The sequence below is a fragment of the Pelophylax lessonae genome (assembly GCF_965119305.1).
Source record: "Pelophylax lessonae genome assembly, chromosome: 7".
Classification (NCBI taxonomy): Eukaryota; Metazoa; Chordata; class Amphibia; order Anura; family Ranidae; genus Pelophylax; species Pelophylax lessonae.
In genome coordinates, this window is record NC_138774.1 from 299879578 (window position 1) to 299901611 (window position 22034).

The window sequence follows — 22034 nt, forward strand, 5'->3', positions numbered from 1 at the left end:
TCGGCCGCCAAGGATGCATATGTGCTCCATATGGGCATTAAGACCCGCCCCTTTCCCTAGCGCCACACATATGCATTACATGGCTGGCGAGAGGTTAGAAATGCAGACTTCTATACAATACTACTTGAATGGCTACAAACATCTACAAAGATTGCCAAGCATTACTGTCAAAGCAAAGCGCCCTTCACTAACAGATTTTAGTAGCCCTGAAGAATGGGGGGCACCAACCCTGAAATGAGTTGGCTGTATTAATGATCATCAGTGATCTTGAACACTAAGTTGCATGACACTCTGTGGAAGGTCTCACCACTCTATGCTGGGGCCGCCATGCCTTGTGGTCCCCATGCCTTGTGGTGGCACTTACTGTAGAGGTATTTGGATGTCTGGGTGGTGCATCATGTCCAATTATGCTGAGAACTCTGACTGGTCCCTTCAGGAGTAGAGCAGCCCCAGGTCCAATATACATGGACCCCACATGGAACTACATCCTGAACCCTTCAGCTTCAGTACAGAAAAGTAGACCCTGCATTGAACACTCAATACAAAGCTGAAGGTGAGTATTGCTGAAGGTGAGTATTGCAGGAGTCATCAATCCGAGCCTCCACCACTGCAAATCCAATCTGGTCCCGGTCTAAGGAGCCGTCGTCCATGAAAAGGAGAAGCTCTCACCGATGAAGTCCCTCAGCTCAGTCAATTTTTATTCAACCATAAAAGCAACCCAGTTCCTGTCCCACAGGAGATGGCCGCTCCCTGACATGTTTTGCCTTTAGGGGTTTTAGTCAGGGGAGTTGTGTTTTTCTTTATGATGGAATAAGAGTCGGTTCACACTAATCTGACTTCGGGCGACTTTGAAGTCGCCCGTGCAGCACGGCTTCCAAACGACTTCTCATAATAGAAGTCAATGCAAGTCGCTCCAACTTTGCCAAAAAATAGTGCAGGAACCTTTTTCTATTTTTGGTTCCTGCACTAAGTCGAAGCGACTTGAGTCACTCTGATTAGAACGGTTCCATTGCACAGCATTGTGAGCTACTTGTCAGGCGACCAAGTGTGAACCGGCTCTCAAAATTGACCGAGCCGATTGACCTCCTCGGTGTGGATTCTCCATTTTTTTGCATCTACCTGGAGCAAGGACAGAGACTCCTTAGCCTGGGACCTGGTTGGATTTGCAGTGGTGGAGGGATGGATCATTGACTCCTCCATTACTCGCCTCCAGCTTTGAGTTGAGAGTTCAGCACCACCCTACACTCCAAAATTTCCAGAGTATAGGAACAAGACAGCTCACACACCGACCAATTTATATCCGTCATCATAGAGCTACTGCTGGTGCTTCCAGGTATGGGGGTAGAGCCCAAGTATGGTAGCCAATTGCTAGGCCTGAACACTTTCACATGACAAAGGGTGTGATGTCATCGCTTTTGGTGTGAGGTCATCACTCTTTGTACTCTTCTATCAGTGGGGGAGAACTATGAAGGTGTACAGTACAAGGTGGCCAGAGGTTGGGCTTTAAACAGTCCCTGTCACTTCACCCTGAAAAGGGGTTCCTCTTTTACTTACTGTCTGTAAAATGTGTCAGGATGTGAGGCCTGAATAAATAAAACTTTAATTAAAAACCAATTTCTCTTTTGTTTATTGATGAACACAGCTCCTGATCTTTTAACCATTGGGTTATACTGCCCCCTACAGGAGTAGGACACTAGGCAGAAAAAAAAAAACCTATGGGCGGTCCCAGGGGGGTATACTCCCACTCTCTGCTATAGGTACCTAGTCAGGAGTAAGGACCTCGTTTCTTGCTGGGATCTCTGGTCCTGGCAATTCTTTTTTAGATAGAAATGTTTTTCTGTGAGATCTACAATCAACTGCCGGACTGGACGATGGGCTGGATAATCCGGATCCAGTGGTCACTCCAGGCTGGCCAGCCAGCGCATGCAGACCCCAGCTCCGCGCTAGGTCAGCCGCGACATAGCCCCACCAGACAGGGGCTGGCTTGTGAGTTAAACGCCCCGCGATGTCGCATATGACCGGGTTTCGGCCCGGGACGCACTGTTCCTCCTGGCCAACAGCCCCCCCATTTCAATGACGAGGGGTTCTGTCTGTAGCCGTGCCCTCCTGGTTCCTAGTATAGTGAGTAGCTGTCCCCCCCTCTCACCCCTGGAGGGTTTTGGGGTGAACGTGGGCCCCTCAATGGGACGGTTGGTGGGGTCCTCTCCCTCTCTGCTAAGGATCAATAAGGTTCTCTGTTACTGGCGACTGAGCGGTGCTGCCAGAGCGGTGCGGATGTCACAGTGTCTTTACACTTTTTGTGGGGTCCCCCTGGTGACTCATGGACTCTTCTTTGGAGCACATCTCCCCTCCCGATTTCCCCCCCCCCCACCTTCACATTACAGACCCCTATTACATCAGTGTACCCCCCCCTTTACATCACAGCCCCCCCTCTTACCATCACAGCTTCCCCCATTACATCAGTGCTAATTGTCATTAACATTCATTATTAAAACTTCTCAAATGTGTTTCAGAATGGAGCGGATGTGATAAGAAAGGATTAGAGATTGGATTTCTTTGACCACACCCACTGATATCCGGAGTGCTGTCTGTTTTACCTCATTGGTCAATTAAATTCTCATTACAGGAAACTTTGTCATAAAATGTAACAAATCAATGTTGCTTTTCTTATCTTACAAATTCCATTCCTGAAAAAAGGCAACAATGCAACCATACTCCATATTAGAGGTCTCCAAACCGGGACCCGCGGGCTGGACTCCCCTTTATCTGAACCCTGAGCCACCATTCCTCCCACTGACACCAACAATGATGGGACACTATTCCTCCCACTGACACCAATGATGGGGCACTATTCCTCCCACTGACACCAATGATGGGACACTATTCCTCCCACTGACACCAATGATGGGGCACTATTCCTCCCACTGATACCAATGATGGGACACTATTCCTCCCACTGACACCAATGATGGGGCACTATTCCTCCCACTGACACCAATGATGGGACACTATTCCTCCCACTGACACCAATGATGGGGCACTATTCCTCCCACTGATACCAATGATGGGACACTATTCCTCCCACTGACACCAATGATGGGGCACTATTCCTCCCACTGATACCAATGATGGGACACTATTCCTCCCACTGATACCAATGATGGGACACTATTCCTCCCACTGACACCAATGATGGGGCACTATTCCTGTCACTGACACCAATGATGGGGCACTATTCCTCCCACTGATACCAATGATGGGACACTATTCCTCCCACTGACACCAATGATGGGACACTATTCCTCCCACTGATACCAATGATGGGACACTATTCCTCCCACTGACACCAATGATGGGGCACTATTCCTGTCACTGACACCAATGATGGGGCACTATTCCTCCCACTGACACCAATGATGGGACACTATTCCTCCCACTGACACCAATGATGGGACACTATTCCTCCCACTGACACCAATGATGGGACACTATTCCTCCCACTGATACCAATGATGGGACACTATTCCTCCCACTGACACCAATGATGGGACACTATTCCTCCCACTGATACCAATGATGGGACACTATTCCTCCCACTGATACCAATGATGGGACACTATTCCTCCCACTGACACCAATGATGGGGCACTATTCCTCCCACTGATACCAATGATGGGACACTATTCCTCCCACTGATACCAATGATGGGACACTATTCCTCCCACTGACACCAATGATGGGGCACTATTCCTGTCACTGACACCAATGATGGGGCACTATTCCTCCCACTGACACCAATGATGGGGCACTATTCCTCCCACTGACACCAATGATGGGACACTATTCCTCCACTGACACCAATGATGGGGCACTATTCCTCCCACTGACACCAATGATGGGACACTATTCCTCCACTGACACCAATGATGGGACACTATTCCTCCCACTGACACCAATGATGGGACACTATTCCTCCACTGACACCAATGATGGGACACTATTCCTCCACTGACACCAATGATGGGGCACTATTCCTCCCACTGACACCAATGATGGGGTACTATTCCTCCACTGACACCAATGATGGGGCACTATTCCCCCCACTGACACCAATGATGGGGCACTATTCCTCCCACTGACACCAATGATGGGACACTATTCCTCCCACTGACACCAATGATGGGACACTATTCCTCCACTGACACCAATGATGGGACACTATTCCTCCACTGACACCAATGATGGGGCACTATTCCTCCCACTGACACCAATGATGGGGCACTATTCCTCCCACTGACACCAATGATGGGGCACTATTCCTCCCACTGACACCAATGATGGGGCACTATTCCTCCCACTGACACCAATGATGGGACACTATTCCTCCCACTGACACCAATGATGGGGCACTATTCCTCCCACTGACACCAATGATGGGGCACTATTCCTCCCACTGACACCAATGATGGGGTACTATTCCTCCCACTGACACCAATGATGGGACACTATTCCTCCACTGACACCAATGATGGAACACTATTCCTCCACTGACACCAATGATGGGACACTATTCCTCCCACTGACACCAATGATGGGGCACTATTCCTCCACTGACACCAATGATGGGACACTATTCCTCCCACTGACACCAATGATGGGGTACTATTCCTCCCACTGACACCAATGATGGGACACTATTCCTCCACTGACACCAATGATGGGACACTATTCCTCCACTGACACCAATGATGGGGCACTATTCCTCCACTGACACCAATGATGGGACACTATTCCTCCCACTGACACCAATGATGGGGTACTATTCCTCCCACTGACACCAATGATGGGACACTATTCCTCCACTGACACCAATGATGGGACACTATTCCTCCCACAGATACCAATGATGGGACACTATTCCTCCCGCTGATACCAATGATGGGACACTATTCCTCCCACTGACACCAATGATGGGGCACTATTCCTCCCACTGACACCAATGATGGGGCACTATTCCTCTGCCTACTGGATGCTATGTCATTTTTTTCTCCCTCTGACCACCAAGATTGAGGTCCCTGATGTTGGGGCATTTTCTACTCCCACCAGCCCCAGTTCGCCCCCTTAAAGTCTGAAAGAGAATAAACTGCCCTTTCAATATGTTAAAGCTGAACTCTGGGTATGGTTTGTATTGCAGAGTTCCATTGCTCCAGGTATTCATTTCCCGTACTTCTACACATTTATATTCTTAGTGGAGTCAAATCAACACATCAAAAAAAAAAAATAAACCTACAAAAAGGTAACATGCAAGGCGGCTCATGATTGGCTATGTGTTGGTGCCAAACCAAGCAAGGATAGGCTGGATAGGACAGCCACCCACTTGTTGATGGAAACCTCCACCATACTGTGCCCAGCTCCTGGCCATAGGCCACTCCCTACATTCCCAGCTGTAGACCTGAATGTTTAAGAATAAAGGAATTTCCACACAAGAAATGCATTTCCTGCACTTTATTCCGTGATATCTGACATCACATCAGAGGTCCTCTCATCAGAGGGCATCCTATCACAATAGCGGTCCCTCCCTTCACATTAGATGTCCTATCACTACATCACAGGTCCTTCCTTCACATCATCACATAAGGAGGTCCTCCAATCACATCACAGGTCCTTCCATCCCATCAGAGATCCCTCACATCACATCAGAGGTCCCTCACATCACGTCAGAGGTCCCTCTCATCACGTCAGAGGTCCCTCTCATCACGTCAGAGGTCCCTCTCATCACGTCAGAGGTCCCTCTCATCACGTCAGAGGTCCCTCTCATCACGTCAGAGGTCCCTCTCATCACGTCAGAGGTCCCTCTCATCACGTCAGAGGTCCCTCTCATCACGTCAGAGGTCCCTCTCATCACGTCAGAGGTCCCTCTCATCACGTCAGAGGTCCCTCTCATCACGTCAGAGGTCCCTCTCATCATGTCAGAGGTCCCTCTCATCACGTCAGAGGTCCTCTCCATCACATCAGAGCTCCAGCCCATGTTTACCAAGAAAATAAATGTTGCAAGTAAGGGAGAAGGTGCTGCAGGCCAGATGTGGCCCTCAGGCTGCAGTTAGAGTCCCATGTTAGAATTGCATTTCAAAATGTAATAGCATTACCCCATTTTGGCCACTAGATGCCGCCAATGCGCATACAATGATAGTTCCCATGAATAAGAGATTCTATATCTACTAAGAAGCCATTTTTTGCTGCATTGGAGGATGGAGGAAGATTCTTCACCACTATAACATGGTATTAATGGGGGGCTGTATGGAACTGGTGGCAGCACTGGTGGGAATGGTAAAAGAAATGCTGGCATTTTAATGGGTGGATAATCCCGGCACATTATAGAGGGCAGCTCTCATGGTATAGGGCGCTTCAATGCAGGCAATGACATCACAAAGAGAACGCACAACATACTGAGTGAATAAAATGTATCAGAGGACATGATAAAAGACAGTCAGAGACTGCAGACATAGTACAGGAGACAGTCAGAGACTGCAGACATAGTACAGGAGATGGTCAGAGACTGCAGACATAGTACAGGAGATGGTCAGAGACTGCAGACATAGTACAGGAGATGGTCAGAGACTGCAGACATAGTACAGGAGACGGTCAGAGACTGCAGACATAGTACAGGAGACGGTCAGAGACTGCAGACATAGTACAGGAGATGGTCAGAGACTGCAGACATGGTACAGGAGATGGTCAGAGACTGCAGACATGGTACAGGAGATGGTCAGAGACTGCAGACATGGTACAGGAGATGGTCAGAGACTGCAGACATGGTACAGGAGATGGTCAGAGACTGCAGACATAGTACAGGAGATGGTCAGAGACTGCAGACATAGTACAGGAGACGGTCAGAGACTGCAGACATAGTACAGGAGACGGTCAGAGACTGCAGACATGGTACAGGAGATGGTCAGAGACTGCAGACATGGTACAGGAGATGGTCAGAGACTGCAGACATGGTACAGGAGATGGTCAGAGACTGCAGACATAGTACAGGAGATGGTCAGAGACTGCAGACATGGTACAGGAGATGGTCAGAGACTGCAGACATGGTACAGGAGATGGTCAGAGACTGCAGACATGGTACAGGAGACGGTCAGAGACTGCAGACATAGTACAGGAGACGGTCAGAGACTGCAGACATGGTACAGGAGATGGTCAGAGACTGCAGACATAGTACAGGAGATGGTCAGAGACTGCAGACATAGTACAGGAGATGGTCAGAGACTGCAGACATAGTACAGGAGATGGTCAGAGACTGCAGACATAGTACAGGAGACGGTCAGAGACTGCAGACATAGTACAGGAGACGGTCAGAGACTGCAGACATAGTACAGGAGATGGTCAGAGACTGCAGACATAGTACAGGAGATGGTCAGAGACTGCAGACATAGTACAGGAGCTGGTCAGAGACTGCAGACATAGTACAGGAGATGGTCAGAGACTGCAGACATAGTACAGGAGATGGTCAGAGACTGCAGACATAGTACAGGAGATGGTCAGAGACTGCAGACATAGTACAGGAGATGGTCAGAGACTGCAGACGTAGTACAGGAGATGGTCAGAGACTGCAGAGATAGTACAGGAGACGGTCAGAGACTGCAGACGGTCAGAGACTGCAGACATAGTACAGGAGACGGTCAGAGACTGCAGACATAGTACAGGAGATGGTCAGAGACTGCAGACATAGTACAGGAGATGGTCAGAGACTGCAGACATAGTACAGGAGATGGTCAGAGACTGCAGACATGGTACAGGAGATGGTCAGAGACTGCAGACATAGTACAGGAGATGGTCAGAGACTGCAGACATAGTACAGGAGATGGTCAGAGACTGCAGACATAGTACAGGAGATGGTCAGAGACTGCAGACATAGTACAGGAGACGGTCAGAGACTGCAGACGGTCAGAGACTGCAGACATAGTACAGGAGACGGTCAGAGACTGCAGACATAGTACAGGAGATGGTCAGAGACTGCAGACATAGTACAGGAGATGGTCAGAGACTGCAGACATAGTACAGGAGATGGTCAGAGACTGCAGACATGGTACAGGAGATGGTCAGAGACTGCAGACATAGTACAGGAGATGGTCAGAGACTGCAGACATAGTACAGGAGATGGTCAGAGACTGCAGACATAGTACAGGAGATGGTCAGAGACTGCAGACATAGTACAGGAGACGGTCAGAGACTGCAGACATAGTACAGGAGACGGTCAGAGACTGCAGACATAGTACAGGAGATGGTCAGAGACTGCAGACATAGTACAGGAGATGGTCAGAGACTGCAGACATGGTACAGGAGATGGTCAGAGACTGCAGACATGGTACAGGAGACGGTCAGAGACTGCAGACATGGTACAGGAGATGGTCAGAGACTGCAGACATGGTACAGGAGATGGTCAGAGACTGCAGACATAGTACAGGAGATGGTCAGAGACTGCAGACATAGTACAGGAGATGGTCAGAGACTGCAGACATGGTACAGGAGATGGTCAGAGACTGCAGACATGGTACAGGAGACGGTCAGAGACTGCAGACATGGTACAGGAGATGGTCAGAGACTGCAGACATGGTACAGGAGATGGTCAGAGACTGCAGACATAGTACAGGAGATGGTCAGAGACTGCAGACACGGTACAGGAGATGGTCAGAGACTGCAGACATAGTACAGGAGATGGTCAGAGACTGCAGACATAGTACAGGAGATGGTCAGAGACTGCAGAAAGACAGGAAGCTCTGAGCACATTTGATTTCTGGCAGGATCAACAAGGTTGCATTTATTGAACAGATAGCGCACTTGCAGTGGAAGATGTAACAGACTGAAGGGAGGAAAGCAGAGCAGATCAGATTTACAGCACATAGAAGATGTATTTGTGGTGGAGCCGCCAGGGAAGAGGTGAAGGAAATGACTGAAATCAAAACACAGGTCCCCGGGGAGGATAGGGTGACATTGGGCGGTAGAGGAGGACTGCGGTCACAGATCTCTCATCTTATTAGTAACTGAGGAAGAAGAGACGCTGATGTACATAGAATGAGATCACAGCACACGTTGAGGGGGTGGAGCAATTTGGGGATAGCAAACAAGTAAAACATTAAATAAAAATTCTATAAAAGATTTCCAATACTTACCTGTCACACCACTTACAGTGAGGGGAAAAAGTATGTGACCCCCCTGCTGATTTTGTACGTTTGCCTGCTGACAAAGAAATGATCAGTCTATAATTTTATTGGTCGGTTTATTTTACCAGTGAGAGACGGAACAACAAAAAAGTCCCAACCTTCCTTTTTATCCCACAAAAATATCCAGAAAAACATCTAAATAAGTTATAAATTGATTTGCATTTTAATGAGTGAAATAAGTATTTGATCCCCGACCAATCAGTAAGATTTCTGGCTACCAGGTGTCTTCTATACAGGTAATGAGCTGAGATTAGGAGGATTCTCTTATAGGGAGTGCTCCTAATCTCAGCTTGTTACCTGTATAGAAGACACCTGTCCACAGAAGCAATCAATCAGACTCCAATCTCTCCACCATGGCCAACACCAAAGAGCTGTCCAAGGATGTCAGGGAGAAGATTGTAGACCAACACAAGGCTGGAATGGCTACAAGACCATCGCCAAGCAGCTTGGTGAGAGGTGACAACTGTTGGTTGGAAGAAACACAAAATAACTGTCAGTCTCCCTCAGTCTGGGGCTCCATGGAAGATCTCACCTCATGGAGGTTCAATGATGATGGAGAACGGTGAGGAATCAGCCCAGAACTACACGGGAGAATCTTCTCAATGATCTCAGCTGGGACCATCGTCACCAAGAAAACAATTGGTAACACACTACCCCATGGAGGACTGAAATCCTGCAGCACCCGCAAGGTCCCCCTGCTCAGGAAATCACATGTACAGCCCGTCTGATGTCTGCTAATGAATATCTGAATGATTCAGAGGAGAACTGGGGGAAAGTGTTGGGGTCAGATGAGACCAAAATCAACTCAACTCACTGTGATTGGAGGAGGAGGAATGCTGCCTATGACCCCAAGAACCCCATCCCCCACCGTCACACATGGGGGTGGAAACATTATGCTTTGGGGGTGTTTTTCTGCTAAGGGGACAACTTCACCGCATCAATGGGGCAATGGACGGGACCATGTACCATCAAATCTTGTGTGAGAACCTCCTTCACTCAGCCAGGGCATTGAAAATGGGTCATGGATGGGAATTCCAGCATGACAATGACCCAAAACCCATGGCCAAGGCAACAAAGGAGTGGCTCAAGAAGAAGCACATTAAGATCCTGGAATAGCCCAGTCAGTCTCCAGACCTTCATCCTATAGAAAATATGTGGAGGGAGCTGAAGGTTGGAGTTACCAAATGTCAGCCTCCAAACCTTAATGACTTGGAGAGGATCGGGAGAAAATCCCTCCTGAGATGTAGTTGGCCCCCAGGTTTGCACACAAGAAACGTCTGACCTCTGTGCTTCCATCTACAAGAAACGTCTGACCTCTGTGCTTCCATCTACAAGAAACGTCTGACCTCTGTGCTTCCAACTACAAGAAACGTCTGACCTCTGTGCTTCCATCTACAAGAAACGTCTGACCTCTGTGCTTCCAACTACAAGAAACGTCTGACCTCTGTGCTTCCATCTACAAGAAACGTCTGACCTCTGTGCTTCCATCTACAAGAAACGTCTGACCTCTGTGCTTCCAACTACAAGAAACGTCTGACCTCTGTGCTTCCATCTACAAGAAACGTCTGACCTCTGTGCTTCCATCTACAAGAAACGTCTGACCTCTGTGCTTCCAACTACAAGAAACGTCTGACCTCTGTGCTTCCCAACTACAAGAAACGTCTGACCTCTGTGCTTCCCAACTACAAGAAACGTCTGACCTCTGTGCTTCCCAACTACAAGAAACGTCTGACCTCTGTGCTTCCCAACTACAAGAAACGTCTGACCTCTGTGCTTCCCAACTACAAGAAACGTCTGACCTCTGTGCTTCCCAACTACAAGAAACGTCTGACCTCTGTGCTTCCCAACTACAAGAAACGTCTGACCTCTGTGCTTCCCAACTACAAGAAACGTCTGACCTCTGTGCTTCCATCTACAAGAAACGTCTGACCTCTGTGCTCCTAACTACAAGAAACGTCTGACCTCTGTGCTTCCCAACTACAAGAAACGTCTGACCTCTGTGCTCCCAACTACAAGAAACGTCTGACCTCTGTGCTTCCCAACTACAAGAAACGTCTGACCTCTGTGCTTCCCAACTACAAGAAACGTCTGACCTCTGTGCTTCCCAACTACAAGAAACGTCTGACCTCTGTGCTTCCCAACTACAAGAAACGTCTGACCTCTGTGCTTCCATCTACAAGAAACGTCTGACCTCTGTGCTTCCCATCTACAAGAAACGTCTGACCTCTGTGCTCCCAACTACAAGAAACGTCTGACCTCTGTGCTTCCCAACTACAAGAAACGTCTGACCTCTGTGCTTCCATCTACAAGAAACGTCTGACCTCTGTGCTTCCCATCTACAAGAAACGTCTGACCTCTGTGCTCCCAACTACAAGAAACGTCTGACCTCTGTGCTTCCCAACTACAAGAAACGTCTGACCTCTGTGCTCCCAACTACAAGAAACGTCTGACCTCTGTGCTTCCCAACTACAAGAAATGTCTGACCTCTGTGCTTCCCAACTACAAGAAACGTCTGACCTCTGTGCTTCCAACTACAAGAAACGTCTGACCTCTGTGCTTCCATCTACAAGAAACGTCTGACCTCTGTGCTTCCATCTACAAGAAACGTCTGACCTCTGTGCTTCCATCTACAAGAAACGTCTGACCTCTGTGCTTCCATCTACAAGAAACGTCTGACCTCTGTGCTTCCATCTACAAGAAATGTCTGACCTCTGTGCTTCCATCTACAAGAAACGTCTGACCTCTGTGACCCCACCTACAAGAAACGTCTGACCTCTGTGCTTCCATCTACAAGAAACGTCTGACCTCTGTGCTTCCAACAAGGGTTTCTCCACCAACTACTAAGGGGATCAAATACTTATTTTACTCATTAACAATTTATAACTTTTTTTGAATTGTGTTTTTCTGGACTTTTTTGTTATTCTGTCTCTCGCTGGTAAAATAAACCGACCAATAAAATTATAGACTGATCATTTGTCAGTGGGCAAACCTATAAAATCAGTAGGGGTCAAATAGTCACTGTACCCGTCCCACTACTTACCTGTCCCACCGCCCACACCTCGGATCATCGCCCTCCTGAAGGTTTATGGCGGCTGAAGAATCTGCATCATGTAACACGCTTCAAGGTGCCTACATCAGGGTTCCTCCTGCAGACTGGTACAGCGCTACCGTGTAATGCAGTGACATCAGAGCCAGGACAAGGTGATCCCCTCCCCCAGCTTCTTCTAAAGCCTGCTGTCGGCTGTCACAGAGCCGTTCCAGGCCCTGGAAGGTTCCCAAATATATTGTCGGGATCCACCCAGTTGCCTCCTGCTCTCAGCACATAGTTAACCACTTGATGACTGCCCGCTGCAGATTAACTGCGGCAGGCAGCCGCTCCTGGGCAAACCGACATAGTACTACGTCAGGAGGCTAGGTGGGGTGCCAGTGCGGGTGACAGGCGGCTCCGATTGCTGCCTGATACCGGAGATTTCTCCTCACTGACAGAGAAGGACAGACGTCCATCTCCCTGCAATGATCACAGAGCGCCTGTGATCCTTCTATATAGGATCGCACGTCTCTATGGCAGTGATGGGGAACCTTGGCATCCCAGATGTTTTGGAACTACATTTCCCATGATGCTCAACTACACTGCAGAGTGCATCAGCATCATGGGAAATGTAGTTCCAAAACATCTGGGGTGCCAAGGTTCCCCATCACTGCTCTATGGTCATCTCACAACCCCCCCCCCCCACAGTTAGAATCACTCCCCTAGGCTTACATTTAACCCCTTGATCACCAATAGTATTAACCCCTTCCCTGCCAATGGCATTATTACAAAAACAGGGCATATTTTTAGCACTGATTACTGTAGTAATGTCACTGGTCCCCCCAAAAAAGTGTCAGAAATGTCAGTTAAGGGTCCGATCTGTCCGCTGCAATGTCGCAGTCCTGCAAAAAAAATTGCAGATCACCGCCATTACTCGTTATAAAAAAAACAATAAAAATGACACACAGACAGACAGACAGACATCATCCAGGAACAGCGAGAAGTTATCACAGACAAATTATTACAACAGAGACAACAAAACTTTCTACAGTCCAAAGTAATTCTGTCCTCCCTTCTTCCAAGGAGGGACACAGCAAACAACATAACCCAGAGCTGGCAGACAACCCTTCCATTCACCGGGCACATCATTGTATAATGCCCCATTCACCGGGCACATCATTGTATAATGCCCCATTCACCTGACACATCATTGTATAATGCCCCATTCACCGGGCACATCATTGTATAATGCCCCATTCACCTGACACATCATTGTATAATGCCCCATTCACCTGACACATCATTGTATAATGCCCCATTCACCTGACTCATCATTGTATAATGCCCCATTCACCTGACTCATCATTGTATAATGCCCCATTCACCGGACACATCATTGTATAATGCCCCATTCACCTGACACATCATTGTATAATGCCCCATTCACCGGGCACATCATTGTATAATGCCCCATTCACCGGGCACATCATTGTATAATGCCCCATTCACCGGGCACATCATTGTATAATGCCCCATTCACCGGGCACATCATTGTATAATGCCCCATTCACCTGGCACATCATTGTATAATGCCCCATTCACCTGACTCATCATTGTATAATGCCCCATTCACCGGACACATCATTGTATAATGCCCCATTCACCTGACACATCATTGTATAATGCCCCATTCACCGGGCACATCATTGTATAATGCCCCATTCACCGGGCACATCATTGTATAATGCCCCATTCACCGGGCACATCATTGTATAATGCCCCATTCACCGGGCACATCATTGTATAATGCCCCATTCACCTGACACATCATTGTATAATGCCCCATTCACCTGACACATCATTGTATAATGCCCCATTCACCTGACACATCATTGTATAATGCCCCATTCACCGGGCACATCATTGTATAATGCCCCATTCACCGGGCACATCATTGTATAATGCCCCATTCACCGGGCACATCATTGTATAATGCCCCATTCACCGGGCACATCATTGTATAATGCCCCATTCACCGGGCACATCATTGTATAATGCCCCATTCACTGGGCACATCATTGTATAATGCCCCATTCACCTGACACATCATTGTATAATGCCCCATTCACCTGACACATCATTGTATAATGCCCCATTCACCTGACTCATCATTGTATAATGCCCCATTCACCTGACTCATCATTGTATAATGCCCCATTCACCGGACACATCATTGTATAATGCCCCATTCACCTGACACATCATTGTATAATGCCCCATTCACCGGGCACATCATTGTATAATGCCCCATTCACCGAGCACATCATTGTATAATGCCCCATTCACTGGGCACATCATTGTATAATGCCCCATTCACCGGGCACATCATTGTATAATGCCCCATTCACCGGGCACATCATTGTATAATGCCCCATTCACCTGGCACATCATTGTATAATGCCCCATTCACCTGACTCATCATTGTATAATGCCCCATTCACCGGACACATCATTGTATAATGCCCCATTCACCGGGCACATCATTGTATAATGCCCCATTCACCGGACACATCATTGTATAATGCCCCATTCACCGGGCACATCATTGTATAATGCCCCATTCACCTGACTCATCATTGTATAATGCCCCATTCACCGGGCACATCATTGTATAATGCCCCATTCACCTGACACATCATTGTATAATGCCCCATTCACCGGGCACATCATTGTATAATGCCCCATTCACCTGACACATCATTGTATAATGCCCCATTCACCGGGCACATCATTGTATAATGCCCCATTCACCTGGCACATCATTGTATAATGCCCCATTCACCGAGCACATCATTGTATAATGCCCCATTCACCGGACACATCATTGTATAATGCCCCATTCACCGGGCACATCATTGTATAATGCCCCATTCACCGGGCACATCATTGTATAATGCCCCATTCACCTGACTCATCATTGTATAATGCCCCATTCACCTGGCACATCATTGTATAATGCCCCATTCACCTGACACATCATTGTATAATGCCCCATTCACCTGACTCATCATTGTATAATGCCCCATTCACTGGGCACATCATTGTATAATGCCCCATTCACCTGGCACATCATTGTATAATGCCCCATTCACCGAGCACATCATTGTATAATGCCCCATTCACCGGGCACATCATTGTATAATGCCCCATTCACCTGACTCATCATTGTATAATGCCCCATTCACCTGACACTTCATTGTATAATGCCCCATTCACCTGACACTTCATTGTATAATGCCCCATTCACCGGGCACATCATTGTATAATGCCCCATTCACCTGACACATCATTGTATAATGCCCCATTCACCGGGCACATCATTGTATAATGCCCCATTCACCGGGCACATCATTGTATAATGCCCCATTCACCTGACACATCATTATATAATGCCCCATTCACCTGACACATCATTGTATAATGCCCCATTCACCTGACACTTCATTGTATAATGCCCCATTCACCTGACACATCATTGTATAATGCCCCATTCACCTGACACTTCATTGTATAATGCCCCATTCACCTGACACATCATTGTATAATGCCCCATTCACCGGGCACATCATTGTATAATGCCCCATTCACCGGGCACATCATTGTATAATGCCCCATTCACCGGACACATCATTGTATAATGCCCCATTCACCAGGCACATCATTGTATAATGCCCCATTCACCTGACACATCATTGTATAATGCCCCATTCACCGGGCACATCATTGTATAATGCCCCATTCACCGGGCACATCATTGTATAATGCCCCATTCACTGGGCACATCATTGTATAATGCCCCATTCACTGGGCACATCATTGTATAATGCCCCATTCACCTGACTCATCATTGTATAATGCCCCATTCACCGGGCACATCATTGTATAATGCCCCATTCACCTGACACATCATTGTATAATGCCCCATTCACCTGACACATCATTGTATAATGCCCCATTCACCTGACACATCATTGTATAATGCCCCATTCACCTGACACATCATTGTATAATGCCTCATTCACCTGACACATCATTGTATAATGCCCCATTCACCTGACACATCATTGTATAATGCCCCATTCACCTGACACATCATTGTATAATGCCCCATTCACCGGGCACATCATTGTATAATGCCCCATTCACCTGACACATCATTGTATAATGCCCCATTCACCTGACACATCATTGTATAATGCCCCATTCACCGGGCACATCATTGTATAATGCCCCATTCACCGGGCACATCATTGTATAATGCCCCATTCACCTGACACATCATTGTATAATGCCCCATTCACCGGGCACATCATTGTATAATGCCCCATTCACCGGACACATCATTGTATAATGCCCCATTCACCTGACACATCATTGTATAATGCCCCATTCACCTGACTCATCATTGTATAATGCCCCATTCACCTGACACTTCATTGTATAATGCCCCATTCACCGGACACATCATTGTATAATGCCCCATTCACCTGACACATCATTGTATAATGCCCCATTCACCTGACACATCATTGTATAATGCCCCATTCACCTGACACATCATTGTATAATGCCCCATTCACCGGGCACATCATTGTATAATGCCCCATTCACCGGACACATCATTGTATAATGCCCCATTCACCGGGCACATCATTGTATAATGCCCCATTCACCGGACACATCATTGTATAATGCCCCATTCACCTGACACATCATTGTATAATGCCCCATTCACCTGACTCATCATTGTATAATGCCCCATTCACCTGACACTTCATTGTATAATGCCCCATTCACCGGACACATCATTGTATAATGCCCCATTCACCTGACACATCATTGTATAATGCCCCATTCACCTGACACATCATTGTATAATGCCCCATTCACCTGACACATCATTGTATAATGCCCCATTCACCGGGCACATCATTGTATAATGCCCCATTCACCGAGCACATCATTGTATAATGCCCCATTCACCTGACACATCATTGTATAATGCCCCATTCACCGGGCACATCATTGTATAATGCCCCATTCACCGGGCACATCATTGTATAATGCCCCATTCACCGAGCACATCATTGTATAATGCCCCATTCACCTGACACTTCATTGTATAATGCCCCATTCACCGGGCACATCATTGTATAATGCCCCATTCACCGAGCACATCATTGTATAATGCCCCATTCACCTGACTCATCATTGTATAATGCCCCATTCACCGGGCACATCATTGTATAATGCCCCATTCACCTGACACATCATTGTATAATGCCCCATTCACCGGGCACATCATTGTATAATGCCCCATTCACCGGGCACATCATTGTATAATGCCCCATTCACCTGACACATCATTGTATAATGCCCCATTCACCTGACACTTCATTGTATAATGCCCCATTCACCTGACACTTCATTGTATAATGCCCCATTCACCTGACACATCATTGTATAATGCCCCATTCACCGGACACATCATTGTATAATGCCCCATTCACCTGACACATCATTGTATAATGCCCCATTCACCAGGCACATCATTGTATAATGCCCCATTCACCTGACACTTCATTGTATAATGCCCCATTCACCGGGCACATCATTGTATAATGCCCCATTCACCGGGCACATCATTGTATAATGCCCCATTCACCGGACACATCATTGTATAATGCCCCATTCACCTGACACATCATTGTATAATGCCCCATTCACCAGGCACATCATTGTATAATGCCCCATTCACCTGACACTTCATTGTATAATGCCCCATTCACCGGACACATCATTGTATAATGCCCCATTCACCGAGCACATCATTGTATAATGCCCCATTCACCGGGCACATCATTGTATAATGCCCCATTCACCTGACACATCATTGTATAATGCCCCATTCACCTGACACATCATTGTATAATGCCCCATTCACCTGACACTTCATTGTATAATGCCCCATTCACCGGACACATCATTGTATAATGCCCCATTCACCTGACACATCATTGTATAATGCCCCATTCACCGAGCACATCATTGTATAATGCCCCATTCACCGGACACATCATTGTATAATGCCCCATTCACCGGGCACATCATTGTATAATGCCCCATTCACCGAGCACATCATTGTATAATGCCCCATTCACCTGACACTTCATTGTATAATGCCCCATTCACCGGGCACATCATTGTATAATGCCCCATTCACCGAGCACATCATTGTATAATGCCCCATTCACCTGACTCATCATTGTATAATGCCCCATTCACCGGGCACATCATTGTATAATGCCCCATTCACCGGGCACATCATTGTATAATGCCCCATTCACCTGACACATCATTGTATAATGCCCCATTCACCTGGCACATCATTGTATAATGCCCCATTCACCGGGCACATCATTGTATAATGCCCCATTCACCGGGCACATCATTGTATAATGCCCCATTCACCGGGCACATCATTGTATAATGCCCCATTCACCGGGCACATCATTGTATAATGCCCCATTCACCTGACTCATCATTGTATAATGCCCCATTCACCTGACACATCATTGTATAATGCCCCATTCACCTGGCACATCATTGTATAATGCCCCATTCACCGGGCACATCATTGTATAATGCCCCATTCACCTGGCACATCATTGTATAATGCCCCATTCACCGGGCACATCATTGTATAATGCCCCATTCACCTGGCACATCATTGTATAATGCCCCATTCACCGGGCACATCATTGTATAATGCCCCATTCACCTGGCACATCATTGTATAATGCCCCATTCACCTGACTCATCATTGTATAATGCCCCATTCACCTGACACATCATTGTATAATGCCCCATTCACCGGGCACATCATTGTATAATGCCCCATTCACCTGACACATCATTGTATAATGCCCCATTCACCAGGCACATCATTGTATAATGCCCCATTCACCTGACACATCATTGTATAATGCCCCATTCACCGGGCACATCATTGTATAATGCCCCATTCACCTGGCACATCATTGTATAATGCCCCATTCACCTGACTCATCATTGTATAATGCCCCATTCACCTGACACATCATTGTATAATGCCCCATTCACCGGGCACATCATTGTATAATGCCCCATTCACCTGACACATCATTGTATAATGCCCCATTCACCTGACACATCATTGTATAATGCCCCATTCACCTGACACATCATTGTATAATGCCCCATTCACCTGACACATCATTGTATAATGCCCCATTCACCTGACACATCATTGTATAATGCCCCATTCACCTGACTCATCATTGTATAATGCCCCATTCACCTGACACATCATTGTATAATGCCCCATTCACCGGGCACATCATTGTATAATGCCCCATTCACCTGACTCATCATTGTATAATGCCCCATTCACCTGACACATCATTGTATAATGCCCCATTCACCGGGCACATCATTGTATAATGCCCCATTCACCGAGCACATCATTGTATAATGCCCCATTCACCGAGCACATCATTGTATAATGCCCCATTCACCTGGCACATCATTGTATAATGCCCCATTCACCGGGCACATCATTGTATAATGCCCCATTCACCTGACACATCATTGTATAATGCCCCATTCACCTGACACATCATTGTATAATGCCTCATTCACCTGACTCATCATTGTATAATGCCCCATTCACCGGGCACATCATTGTATAATGCCCCATTCACCTGGCACATCATTGTATAATGCCCCATTCACCGGGCACATCATTGTATAATGCCCCATTCACCTGACACTTCATTGTATAATGCCCCATTCACCTGACACTTCATTGTATAATGCCCCATTCACCTGACACATCATTGTATAATGCCCCATTCACCTGACACTTCATTGTATAATGCCCCATTCACCGGGCACATCATTGTATAATGCCCCATTCACCTGACACATCATTGTATAATGCCCCATTCACCTGACACTTCATTGTATAATGCCCCATTCACCTGACACATCATTGTATAATGCCCCATTCACCTGACTCATCATTGTATAATGCCCCATTCACCTGACACATCATTGTATAATGCCCCATTCACCTGACACATCATTGTATAATGCCCCATTCACCTGACTCATCATTGTATAATGCCCCATTCACCAGGCACATCATTGTATAATGCCCCATTCACCGGACACATCATTGTATAATGCCCCATTCACCGGGCACATCATTGTATAATGCCCCATTCACCTGACACATCATTGTATAATGCCCCATTCACCGGGCACATCATTGTATAATGCCCCATTCACCGGGCACATCATTGTATAATGCCCCATTCACCTGACACATCATTGTATAATGCCCCATTCACCTGACACATCATTGTATAATGCCCCATTCACCTGACACATCATTGTATAATGCCCCATTCACCGGGCACATCATTGTATAATGCCCCATTCACCGGGCACATCATTGTATAATGCCCCATTCACCTGACACATCATTGTATAATGCCCCATTCACCTGACACATCATTGTATAATGCCCCATTCACCTGACACATCATTGTATAATGCCCCATTCACCTGACACATCATTGTATAATGCCCCATTCACCTGACACATCATTGTATAATGCCCCATTCACCTGACACATCATTGTATAATGCCCCATTCACCTGACACATCATTGTATAATGCCCCATTCACCGGGCACATCATTGTATAATGCCCCATTCACCTGACACATCATTGTATAATGCCCCATTCACCTGACACATCATTGTATAATGCCCCATTCACCGGGCACATCATTGTATAATGCCCCATTCACCGGGCACATCATTGTATAATGCCCCATTCACCGGGCACATCATTGTATAATGCCCCATTCACCTGACACATCATTGTATAATGCCCCATTCACCTGACACATCATTGTATAATGCCCCATTCACCGGGCACATCATTGTATAATGCCCCATTCACCGGGCACATCATTGTATAATGCCCCATTCACCTGACACATCATTGTATAATGCCCCATTCACCTGACACATCATTGTATAATGCCCCATTCACCTGACACATCATTGTATAATGCCCCATTCACCTGACACATCATTGTATAATGCCCCATTCACCTGACACATCATTGTATAATGCCCCATTCACCGGGCACATCATTGTATAATGCCCCATTCACCGGGCACATCATTGTATAATGCCCCATTCACCGGGCACATCATTGTATAATGCCCCATTCACCTGACACATCATTGTATAATGCCCCATTCACCGGGCACATCATTGTATAATGCCCCATTCACCGGGCACATCATTGTATAATGCCCCATTCACCGGGCACATCATTGTATAATGCCCCATTCACCGGGCACATCATTGTATAATGCCCCATTCACCGGGCACATCATTGTATAATGCCCCATTCACCTGACACATCATTGTATAATGCCCCATTCACCGGGCACATCATTGTATAATGCCCCATTCACCTGACACATCATTGTATAATGCCCCATTCACCGGGCACATCATTGTATAATGCCCCATTCACCTGACACATCATTGTATAATGCCCCATTCACCTGGCACATCATTGTATAATGCCCCATTCACCGGGCACATCATTGTATAATGCCCCATTCACCGAGCACATCATTGTATAATGCCCCAT